Below are 12318 nucleotides of genomic sequence, written 5' to 3'. Positions count from 1 at the left end.
GATCGAGCCAATAAACGACAGCCGGCGCTCGGCTCGCGCGTAATTTTACTACGACGCCGGCCAGGTGATTGGTAGTTGGTCACGGAGGCCGTATTTATCCTTCGATCGTTAGACAAACACACCGCAGTCACCTTGCATAATTCCAGCCGGCGGCCGCCGCGGCTTTTCCTCTGCTCTCGACGCTAAATCAGCCGCGGTCGTTCTTCCGGCTCTCGTCTGGATCTCGTCCGGCTGCCCCACGGCGTCGAAACCTAGCCCCTGATTTATTGCTCGATCACCGGTTAATTATTGCCCGAGTTTCTCCGCTTCTGCCAGCCGCGAACTCTCTACGAATAATCGCCGCGTCTCTCGACCTTTCGCGAAACAGGTACAGCTCCTGAAACTGGACTTTAAATATAATTGGACACAATTTTCGGACTTCTCGCATGTCCGACTTCTCCAACTTATCAATTCGTTGGTCCGTTGACATTTTTACTGGCAAATCTACATTCCTATTTGATCTGTCAGTTTGTCAACCGTTGCCACGCGGAGCGTTACATGTAAATCTTGTCTCGCCAACGAGTCGCGCGAAACGCGAACTGAAAGCTTCACCGAAGCTTAATGAATTCTTTTTTTTACCATTTTCCTTAGACCGGGCATGTTTCTGCAGGATGAAATCCAGATTTCTGTTTAACATTTCAATTTGCACATTGCTGCCACGTGAAGCGTTCACTATCAATCTTGCGTTCACCAACGGATTCGCTGTTTTTTCAATCAAGTTTAATTAATGGAGTCTAGATTAAGTCCTCACGCGAGGACTTAGTTATTCAAAGTGCATACATCGTTCCGTTGTTCGCTATAAAGTTTCTAGAATTTTAAATGAATCTTGCAATCACATTCGCCCAAGAGAATCGAACGCGAAGGTAGGAAAAGCTCTTGCCTATCACGAACCGTAGCGATAATATTATCAATCTCGTTTTCCGTGAGTCGAACAATGGGTTCCTAGTATCATCCGTTTATGGCTGATATTTTGTCTACGGTCCTCGGTTACGTATACACGGTGCACCAGAGTCGTGCCGCATAAAGCATAAATCACTCGTAAGAACGTGTATGCGTGCGTGCGTGCGTGCGTGCGTGCGTGCGTGCGTGCGTGCGTGCGTGCGTGCGTGCGTGCGTGCGTTCATATTTATACGTCGCTGCAGCCCCGATAGTCGTTGCACCGTAGCAGCAAGCCTGAGCGTTACACGCTGAATCGATCGGTTCTGCAATTATTCCACTCTTACCGCTGTTTAAACAATTTTAAACGGGAATGAAAAGATATATCCCCATTATCCGTGATACATGAATAGACTGCGGATTTTATGCATTTATAACAAAACTGTGCACGTACAATTTACACCTAAGGACATGTTAAAAATATTTAAGGACATCAATGTATTAATTTCAGCTTAATAGGATAATTAAAAGAAGAATGCAATTTTTATTTGGCTCCTGTGTCCTGCAATCGATGCAAACATTTTTTATTTTGCACGAACATCCGCAGTCTATACATTAATAACGCGATTCTCCGAGTTGCGAAATTTTTATTTGAAACCTGTTCCAAGATTCGCAGTCTAGAAATTACTGAGATAAATTTCTACTCTTCAATTTCACATTTCTTCATCCTGGTCGATTTGCACGCGGTCGAACGCGTCCGAACGTAATCTTATTGAACGGGGATCGTGCGGAAAACGATGTTTGACAAGCATTCCTTAATCATTTGGTCCGATAAAACCGATGTACATATTCGATTCGGAGCGTTCTCCGTTCATCGATCGATTCTGTTCAGTGTCAGCTCGCTCGGCGCGGCTCGGCAATTGTTGAAGAGAAAATAAAGAAAGGGAGAAACCGTGTTTCGATTATAACAGTTCCGCCGTGCACGCATGCCAGAGCTCTCTCACCGATAAGATGTCGTCTGGCCGCGTGGCGTCAGAATGGTTGACAGTGCGGTAATTGAGACGCGATTCTACGGCGATAATCCGACAGGTAAATTACTCCAGATACATACACAGCCTCTCTTGTCTCGTCGCCGAGTCTCTTCGGCTCTCTGGTCCACTCTGCCGAGCAGTCCCGGTTCGTCGCGTTTTGGTAACAGTTCCTCGAACACCGGTGAATCAGCTGCGCGTGTCAAAACGATCCCGGGATTATGCTCGTTCCGTGGATCGCTTCGCAACGTTCCTCGTTACCCAGGCCTCCTCTCTCTGTTCCTCGGAGCTTGTTACTCGCGTTTGTCTCCGATAGAAAACAGGTGTAACCCGATGCACGAGCGAATAAGCATGCTAATCTATCGGGAGAAACGATGAGAAGACCGTCCGCGCGACAGACTAACATACAAAAAATGTTAAACCGCGGTTCTGACGGATCTCGAGCTGTTTTCAACTGTTTGCTGTACAAGGAAGTAATTAAAAGCGGCTCAGCTACCGATTAGCCTCGCTCGCGATCATATTAGATCGCACGGAAAGTTCGTTTCGATATGCAGAAACGGGACGCTCTAATTCCGTTGATTTTCTATTTTCGAACGAGCAGAGTTACATTTTGATTATAGCAGAAAGTTCGCCGGACTTGTAGAGGGTATATTTTATTATCTCGTTTTGAAATTCTCAGAGGAATTGATTCGAATTTATTATCCGGTGTATGTACTAGCAATAGAATCGGACAATAATTCGGCGACACGATGCTCGGCGAATGTTATCGAGCGTCGGAAATATCGTAAATTCGAGGAGGGTTCGATCGAACGTGATTTTTCTGCGCCGCGTATCGTCGATACTCGGCGAAGATAAGAGAGAAAGCAGCGCGGAGAAAATAGCCGGGGGCCGATTTATTTATGCGCGTGCTATCTCACGCCATCCCTCAGTTTCCCGGCTCGATTTCGCGCCGATTACGAAGCAAACTTGACGGGACGAATTTTCACGTGCTCGCCGGATGAAATGCGACGCCTTAAATCGCTCGTCGACCGACCAATTCATAAAAATGCAATCAAATTGATTCACACTAACGTGTACGAGCTTGTCTCGATCTCCGAAACGTCCCGTCGCGTCGATTATTTCAATTATGTACTCCCGTATCGGCGGTAGAAACGATTCAAGCTAGTTTTTCGTCCGACCGGACAGTCGTCTTGCTAGCTTTCAACCATTATCGGGGAACGTTAGATAAATTTAGTATTCAAATGAGCAGATTCACGGGCCGGTGTACAAATTGAATGCTCTTTTTCGGCCGGAGATACAAGACGGTGTCCTGTCACGAACCGAATTCTGAAAGTGAACCAAAAGGGAGGAAACGTCTTCGCTCGGTGTCAATAAATTCTATATCTTATTGTGACGTCACGATAAATTCCTGGGGCGAGGATGAAAGCAGGCGCCGAACTGGCCGTGGCGCCGAACGGGCTTTTTATTTAGGTAATCCTTGCATACCTGATCTCCCCTGATTCGATTTTTATACCCCTGTTACGGTTACCGAACCGTTTGCTTCATTTTTAAACGAATTCCAACCTTAAATTCTTATTACATATTTTTTTTTTAATTACGTACGATCTTTTTCTTATGTCGAGACATTTATGGAGTCGTTATTTGTCTAGATGGTCTAGATAGTCGTTACATTTGTCTAGATGAAAAGAAATTTATTGTACGGAATCAGAGCTGAATAGGAGAGAGAAAGAGAGAAAGAATTTCAAAATAGCTAGTCTAGTTGGAATGTTAGTAGCAATTGCATGGTTCAAATTGTTCCTGCGAACTGCTGCTAATTGGCTTGTTTCTATTGTGCCTGAACATGCTACATAGTTGAAATAACAGAGTGGTGATAAATTATGTGTACATAGTCGAGCTATAACTGCAGCATTGTGCATAGTTGCGCAGGTATTCGAATAAATAAGGATCGGTCACACATCTACCGAGCTATCGATTATTATGATGAATGATCGAGGCAAACATGCGTGATTTAACAAACGTATTTCTGATTAATGGCTGCCACGATCGTTTCAACTCCGAAGCAAGCTTCTGGGATTCTAAGTGGATCGAAGCATTTTTTCTGTATTGGGAAAACGCAACTCATCGCGCGGTTAAGTGCAACCCCGGCGGATAAACAAACAAGTCGGTGAACGCGCGCCGCGTGAGAAAAGACGCTGAAGCAACATGTGCGGCCAGAAATCGGAGAGTCTTCGGCGAGTGTATCGTGACCCGTAAATTATCTGAATCCTGGCGTTGTGCAAGCGTGTTTACGGTGGGGCCTTCAATTTACCGCGTACCCAGGAGGCAGAGGTGCTCGGCCTTTGTCGAGTCTCGCATTTAAAGAGACATCGACGGAACCTCCCGTGGGATCAGCCGATCTGCTTCGATTTCAGCATGACCCTGGAAAATCGGATCTGTTGCTGCTAGCCTTTTGCGCCTATTCTCTGCCGAATAGCAACGGATACCGATCTTTCAACCGTGAGTTAAAAGGAGACTAAGATGATCCCAGATGAACCTCGAACACAGATCACCGGCCCTTGTGGCGGTCGTTCGAATTCCACCACGGGAAATCCGACTAGTCACGCTGCTTAATCCACGGAAGCAATCACGGCTGCCGGGGTAACGCCGGTCGAGAGACAAATCGTAGAGCATAACGAGCCTTGGAACGAGATCGAGCCAGGCATCGCGTCCGACGAACAAAAGGAACCACCGTGCACGACTCTCTGCTCGCGGATTAAACCGATTCGCTGATCGACACACCGGGATTTTTCAAACTCGGATTAGCCGAACGTAATATCGACATAGTGACAGTAATTCTCGATGAATTCCTCCCTTGATCTCGTTGCGCGTCTCTTATCGACAGCCGGAGATCGGCAGTGTAGATAACTTTTTCTCAAAGTTCATTTATTTATCAAATTTTTGTTAAAATAACGAACGTGTACTTCATAGCATATAGAAATCTATAACTAATTAACAGACTACGGATTTGATGCATTTATGACAAAACTGAGTAGGTGAAATTCGTTCGTTTATTACGAATTATAAAGCAACTTTGCTAATTGTCAAACAAAATCAACGTTTCGATCCCAGTTTGGATCTTTTTCAAGATTTATTTGAATCGTGTCTGTAAATTAAATATGTTGTTGTAATTTTGGAAAAAACAGAAATAATATAATAGACATAGAAAAATTTATTCTATTTTGACCATATCAAAATGATTAATGAGCAAAATATATTTTTACTTAGCTCCTATAGCAAATTTTGTTTTGCATAAGGATCGCAGTCTACATACTAATTAAAGATACTATGTATGTAGTTATCAGACCAGTCATCGCGATGCTACCTGCCGCATCCGTACATATTCATATCCGCATCGAAACGCTTTTAGCCGGGTTAAGAAAGAATCTCGCGTAAAGTACGGAAAAGTAGCCAAAGGATTCCAAAGTGGCGTTCGGTTTGCCGGATCGTTTACGACTGGTAAACATGGAACACTCGTTTCTCATTTGAGCGGTCCAATAATCGCGGAATGGTAAGAAACGCGCTTTTACCCGCCTGCGCACAACTTGATTTGGTCTCGGTCGTAGCTGCACGGAAACTAATCGGAAACCTACAAACCGGGACGCTTCGATTTTATTTCTCCGCATGTTATTTTGATAGTTCCACTCGGTTCCGTTAATCTTGCGAGAACACGTTCGGTGCGCTGTAAATCGTCGTTCCGTGTCAAAACGTCGCGCGTTTTATTTTCCATCGAGCGGAGATGAAAAAAAATGAAGAAACGAAAGAACGGTGCCAATAACCCTGAGAACCCGGGTCGCGAGACATATCTCTCCGGTATCTGGTCCGTATCGGTGTGCGGCGATAAATAACGCGGCGTAATTGATTCGTTATGCCAAGAGATCAGCGGGGTAATTGGCGGTAGAGGGCTGGAATTTCCGCGGGTCTCGCGACGAGATATCTCGTCGTAGATCGCCGAGGAATAAACCGACAATTGGCCGAAGGCAACCTCGGGAATTTCACTGAAAAATCTCGGAGCTTGTTCGTAAGCCGGTCGCGGACTAGGGCGCATTTATGACGGGCATAACTCCCGTCGAGATTATGCTTCGTTACGGATGTGATGGGTCCCCGGCGACGACGCGACGCGACGGTGTCGGATTTTTTATCGATTGTTTTATTTATTCGCGATACAGATTGCGACGATCGGGGGCGGGGGATCGAGGCCTCGTAAAATCGAGAATAGCGGACGATCGAGTTCTCGAGGCGGTTAACGGGCGGCGCGGCGGCTAGATCCAATCTTTCGATATCGAGGCACGCAGCCTGTGTTCCGGGAACGGGGCCCGTTCGGGACTGGCCCCGAAATCGAAATCGAAAGCCGAAGCGTGCCCCGACGTTAATCGATTTCGCGCTCCGGGACCGGACGACGATTGGCTAGATCGATTTAAAGCGCGCCGAACGGAAAGGTGCTCGGCCGAGAGAGCCAATGCTTTGTCGTGCGCACGAGAAACGCAAATGGATAGGGCGGCGCGGCGGCGCGGCGGCGACGCTACGTTCCCTCCGCTGGAATTTCGCTAACCTGTCGAGCAAACACGCGGCCGCAACGACGAACGAGAGAGCCTGTCGACTAGCCCCTAACCAGTCGAATGGCGCCAGAAATACGCGGGACACGGTCACACTCCGATACGCTTTGTAATCGGTATGCACCGTGGATCGGTGGATGATTGCACCAATTGCAAAACAATAAAAACCGAATCTCTTTTTCTTTTACGAGCATAGTTTGCAACAGAAAATTCTGTAAAATGCGCCTTGGGATCCAAATATGTGATGTGTATTTTTTTTAGAATTTTAGAACGCGAAATCTACCCTGTAACTACCCTCGCGAACAAGCCAGAGAGCTGACATTTTACTCGGAGAGGTTTTTCTTGGTCGACTTTCTCGAAGGGCAGTTTTGATCATCCTAATCGGCTCGGCCCTTTCAACTTTCTACGTCTTCTGTGCGTGAATTGTATGATTTTCAATATTTCATTGACGTTCGAAATGGAGGCGTGAATCGGGAACGAAGCCGACTCGTCGATGCCGCCTCGTCCATCGATACGATTGGCTGGCGCGATAAGACAGGATCCGAGAGCGAGTCATGCTTATAAACAACGTTTTCCGTGCAACGAAACGCGTAAGCGTCCTGTCAACGAGCCGAACGAAAAAAATCCGAGTAAATAAACTGGCGTCATCGATTGGTTACGCTCGTTAATTCCTTCGGGCGACTGATTGCCAGTAGGAACGTCGAACTGGTTTCGAAATTGTACGCCGCCATAAATGGTGTCCTTGTCTTCGGATTACAAAGGATACGTCGACTCCACTTACCGCGGAACAAAGGGAGTCGGACGCGTGTAAGATCATTGATTAAATCTAATGTTTAATTTCATTTGACGACTTGTCACGGTGGCATGAAACCAGCCAGCAGAAATTGCTCTGCCACTGACAACGGAGGAAGTCGAGTTCGCTTTAATCACGGACTGGTACCGTAGCACCTTTTTGTAGCTTCCTAATTTGGAAATAGCAATCCTCCATGAAGATACAAATTAACACATTACCGACCGGTGATTATTGCATAATTTTAAGAAATCTATGGTACATGGCTAAACGCTTTTTAACGGAACCTTCAATGGCAACAGCAACTTTCAATGAGAACTAACAACATCACCTACAATATCGTCACCTAATAGTTCATTTAAGATTGCAACGTAAAAGAAAATTTCTTTGCTTTCTTTTGGTACAGCGCGCAATTATTGAAAATCCTATTACATAATATAGGCTACCGGTAGGTAGTGTTAAAATTCTGTGCAGCCAAATTTTACACAAAGAAAAATGTCTTTTCTTCGTCGAACTAAATCTTTCTGCCGATTCCACTAAATGGAAGTACCTAATTTGGAAATATCAATCCTCCATAAAGATATAATTAAAATTCTGTGCAGCCAAATTTTACACAAAGAAAAATGTCTTTTCCTCGTCAAACTAAATTCCACTGAATGGAAGAACCTTCTCCAACTGGTTTGGAGAATATGGTTCACTCGAAGAAAATTCACACATTTGTCCTAATGCTCCGTAGAGTAGTTTCCCCTGCATTTAGCAACACTGTTGCCGTCTTTCCTGATACGATTTGCACTTCAAGCTGAAAAGGGTGGAAACGTGCTAATTGAATCGTAATGCTGCCTTAATCAGCGCCAGATGGTTTTTTGCAACAATCGCAGTCCCCCGGTGTGGCGGCTATGCAACTTTGCTTGGAATGTCGCTAACTCGGTATGCAAATACCCGCGTCTGGAACTTGCGCGTTGCTATTGGTAAGTCGCGCCATTAAATGGCACCAGAAACTTGAAACCTGGCTCACGCGCTTCAGGTGCTCGCGTTTTGTAAATTTCGTAGCTTTAGTAGAAATAACCTCGCGTTACGTGACCGGCTCTCGGACGTTTATTCCTGTTTAACAGTCCCGAGAAAATTCGAACAAGTCGATTCTCACGAGGAAGCCGTTTCCTTATTCGTCTGTGATCCAGTCTCGCGAGAAATCTCAGCTTATCTAAATCCGTATATTTTTCTTAAAAGCACTCTGCATAAATTACTTGTAATCCAATGTGCTCCAGTTTAGAATCAAATGAAATTTTTTTTTGATTATTTAAAAGATCCACTCTGTGCTGTATTTTTACGAGAAGATTTACGAAGCAGTCTGTCGAAGTTAGAAGCACGCGACCAACAGCGGTAGCTTCGGCGAGAAGAAAGGGATGCACAGACCGGGCGGAACGGCTCAAAGAAGGCCGTCTTCGCGATGCGTTGACATACAACCTGGTACATACATACATGTATGTATGTACTACCTACCCGATCCGCTGTTGTCCAGAACGGTACGTCTAGGAAACAGAATCCATCGGGTCGGAAACTCTGAGCAAGGTAAGACCGCGAGGAGAACGGCACCCTGCTGTGCACCCCTGTTGCGAGGGGTCAGCACCCTTCTGCCGACCACGTGCTCTCGTACCGTGCCGACTCGGATCATCAGAGTGAGTCGGATGACTGCTCGCCCACGGAATTTCACGTTGATTCCCGCCGCGAGGCTACAAATCGTCGACGTTCCCTTTGATGTTTCAATAACCACGCTCCGGCTGGTTGTCTGCCCTTCTTTTTCAGACTCCCTTTATCTTTCTTGTTTTTTCTTGATGTCACTGAAAGGGATTGTCAATCTTGATTCGCAGCATCGAATCCTGTCCTCAAGATAGGGAACACGACCGAACGTATTTATACATATTACGCCCCAATAATTAGAACTAGAACAAGGCTGCACATCGTCGCGTCGCCCAGTGCGTGGCAACAGATGATTGCAGTTTGCTGCCGTGTTTCCTCGTGGACCCATCTGCTCTTTCTAGGAACCACTTGAGAACCCGACTCGAGGACAACCCGAAGATTTCCAAATAAGCCCGAGGAGAGAGCGTGGCTTGCATTTAAACGTTCCATTTTTTTCCGTGCACGTCGAATGATTTACATGCGAGCGCACACCGTGGATCGTAATCCCCATAACCGTCACATTTCTTTCGTGGTCGAGAGACCCGACACATGGTCTCTCGTACTGGTCCCGGAGTTACGAGATCACGTAACCGTCGAATCTCGAGTTCACGGGGTTCATTTATCTCTTCACCGATTCCACCGAGCCACCAGAATTTTTCACGATGACGGGGAAAGTAGCGCGAAGCATGCCGGAGAACGATTCCCCCGTCCGGCCTGGAAATATTAGGGGGCTGAGGAGACCCATTAATTAGTAGGCAAATTGAGGGTAAACATTTGAGAATCGTTGGAATTCTTCTCAAGGGGCCACACGTGTGATGTCTGCGCGTCAGTCTGGACACACGCGCCTCGTCGAATACGTCGGCTGTTAATACTTAACATGCGGTTTCATAAGTTAAGCCCCACACCGGCATTATAAATTCTGATAATCACGCTGCACAGTCGGTCGCTTTTTCTACCTAGCGATCGTCATCAAAATTATTCGTTCGGGCTACAAAGTTCGGAAAATCGTGTTCCGGTAAAAAATTATTTAGGCTAATGCTCACAGTGTGGGAATCCTATTCATTTTCCAAGCAGGCTGCCGCAGTATATTTTTTCGGTTCAGGAGATATGATAATATGATCCTGGTTGAGGCAATTTGGACGTCACGACTTCATTTGGATACGTTTCTGACAGGGAGAGACATATTTCTGTTACGCTAAGCTTACGAGTAACAGACCACAAATTGCGTTATACATACATATCATACTTTTCGCAGAATGCCTAATTGGCGTCAACAATACTGCGATAGCAAGACATATTTTTGTTACACTAAGTTTACGAGTAACAAACCACAAATTGCGTTACAGTTTGTATACCTATATTTCGTAGAATGCCTAATTGACGTCAACAATACTGCGATAGGCAGACATAACGTAGGCGATACTTACACTTGATTGCTTCCCAGGCGAGTCACCGACTACCCCCATCGCACGCACCCCTCGTAAATTCGCATTTAAAGCCGCAAATCCGTCGCATTAATTTATGCGTTCACGTTGACGCTGAAACCACGGTTTCAATTGCGCTGCAAATCAAAACAACCGCGTGATCTACGATCAAAGCTAGCTCTACCGGCTGCGATTCCAAGAAACTGTTGGCACGGCTTCGCGAAGCTAAGACGGCGCCATCCCTGAAGTCGTTTGAATTTTCGGATGTCCAGAATCGGAGAACACCCAATTTGAATACCCAATGGACTAGAAAATTTTTTACGACGCTCCTCATCTTTGTTACATATTCTCAGCGGAGTCGCTTCATTTTAATTACTATTTCTCATCTCGTATGTCTCGCTACTTTTCGCTGTTCCTCTTAATTGCCGGTTGCACGTGCAGTTCCTCGAATCGAGTCCACTTTTCTCAGTAGAAAGAACGAAAGGAAAGAGAAAGAGACGTCGACCATCTTCTTCTAATTCCTCTCCTAAAGGATTCAGCGTAGATGGGCTATCATTTAAAAATGACGATGAATGATTTCAACTGTCAAATTTCCGAAAAAAATCGCAGCGGATTCGCGTCGAATCAATTGAACACGGATTCGAAGCGCGTCTGGTAGTTTTTAAACGACGCGACGGCAGTTTACCTCGAAAACGAGACGTACCGAGAAGTAGCCCGAGCGGAGCAGTGAATCGTGGCGTGACACGAAATGGGATCAATTAGGGACGCTTCTCCTCGGCAGATACAAAGGGCGGGCTAAAGGGGCGGCTATTTTATTTTCTCGCGAATTTCCATCGCGCCAGAACGGGCTCACGCCTCTCGCGCCTACAATCCTGTCGACTGTCAGAACTGTCAGTGTTTCGTGTGCCGGTCGGCTTGCTTGTTTTAATCACCGGGCACCTCGGTGTTTTCCTTTCCTTCTCATTCTTTTGGGATCTCTTTTTTTTTCGACGAATGTCTGCGGCGAACTTCGATGGAACCAATCAGTGTACTAGGCTCGTCAGAATCTTGTCTGCTGATCCCCCGTCGGCGTGTTACGATAGCGCATTTTTTCTTCGATTTCTGCCCATCGTCGGCGGAAAAAGAATTTCTTACGATTTCTGAAAGGATGTTCAGCTCTTACAAAATTGTGAATGAAAGAAACATTGTATGGTGCTTGGTCTCGTTGTAATCGGGAAAACATCGAGAATATATTGACGAAACTTTCCTGGAAGAATAGCGAAAAAGAAGAAGGGATCTTTGAAAATCTGGGAACTGATGGAACAATTTGGTCAGCTCGAAATTCCGCCGGAACTGTCGCGCTTGTCGCTCGTTAGTGTCGCTAGTGTAAGATGGTGAACCGTGACGGCTATTTAAACGCTGTACCAGCCAGTTTAAGATGTGCTAAGGGGTTACGGCATTCACGGGCGTATTCACGCGTGCACGGGCTGCGTTCTGGCGTTTTGTGTCCATAACGCGCCGTTTGACAATGTTAAAAACGCCTTCGTTTAAAGCGCATTCAGCCCGGATTTGCACCGGCCTGTTGCTGTAACTTTGACGCCGGCGTTCATACGGTTTGCATTATTCTTGACGAAATTCGTGTCTCGTGCGGCGTCGCCGCCGTCGCGGTTATCACACCGGGGCGGAATTGAATCGGCCATGTTTCTGGGTCACGGAATATTTCGACTTTATTACCTTGTCCCCCATAAAAGACTCCGCGAGAAAGTTATTACGGTATTGTTCGAACAATGGGAATGTCCCCTGATAAAAGTTTAATGAGGAAGCGGAGACATCAATTTGACGGGCACGTGGGCACTGGGATGTGTTTCATCGAGTTCTGTAATAATTAGATTAGAATTTATAAAAATTCGATG

The 12318-nt window shown here is 46.0% G+C and overlaps 1 protein-coding gene across 3 annotated transcripts in view; it reads left to right on the top strand.

Moving 5' to 3' along the window:
• LOC143220468 (uncharacterized) overlaps positions 1-12318 on the top strand; it is an 89263-nt gene that overhangs the window by 31226 nt on the left and 45719 nt on the right. The gene's annotated exons all lie outside the window — the stretch shown is intronic.

This window comes from Lasioglossum baleicum, chromosome 2, assembly GCF_051020765.1.
Source record: "Lasioglossum baleicum chromosome 2, iyLasBale1, whole genome shotgun sequence".
NCBI classification, from domain to species: Eukaryota; Metazoa; Arthropoda; class Insecta; order Hymenoptera; family Halictidae; genus Lasioglossum; species Lasioglossum baleicum.
This window is presented reverse-complemented; position numbering and strand designations above follow the sequence as displayed.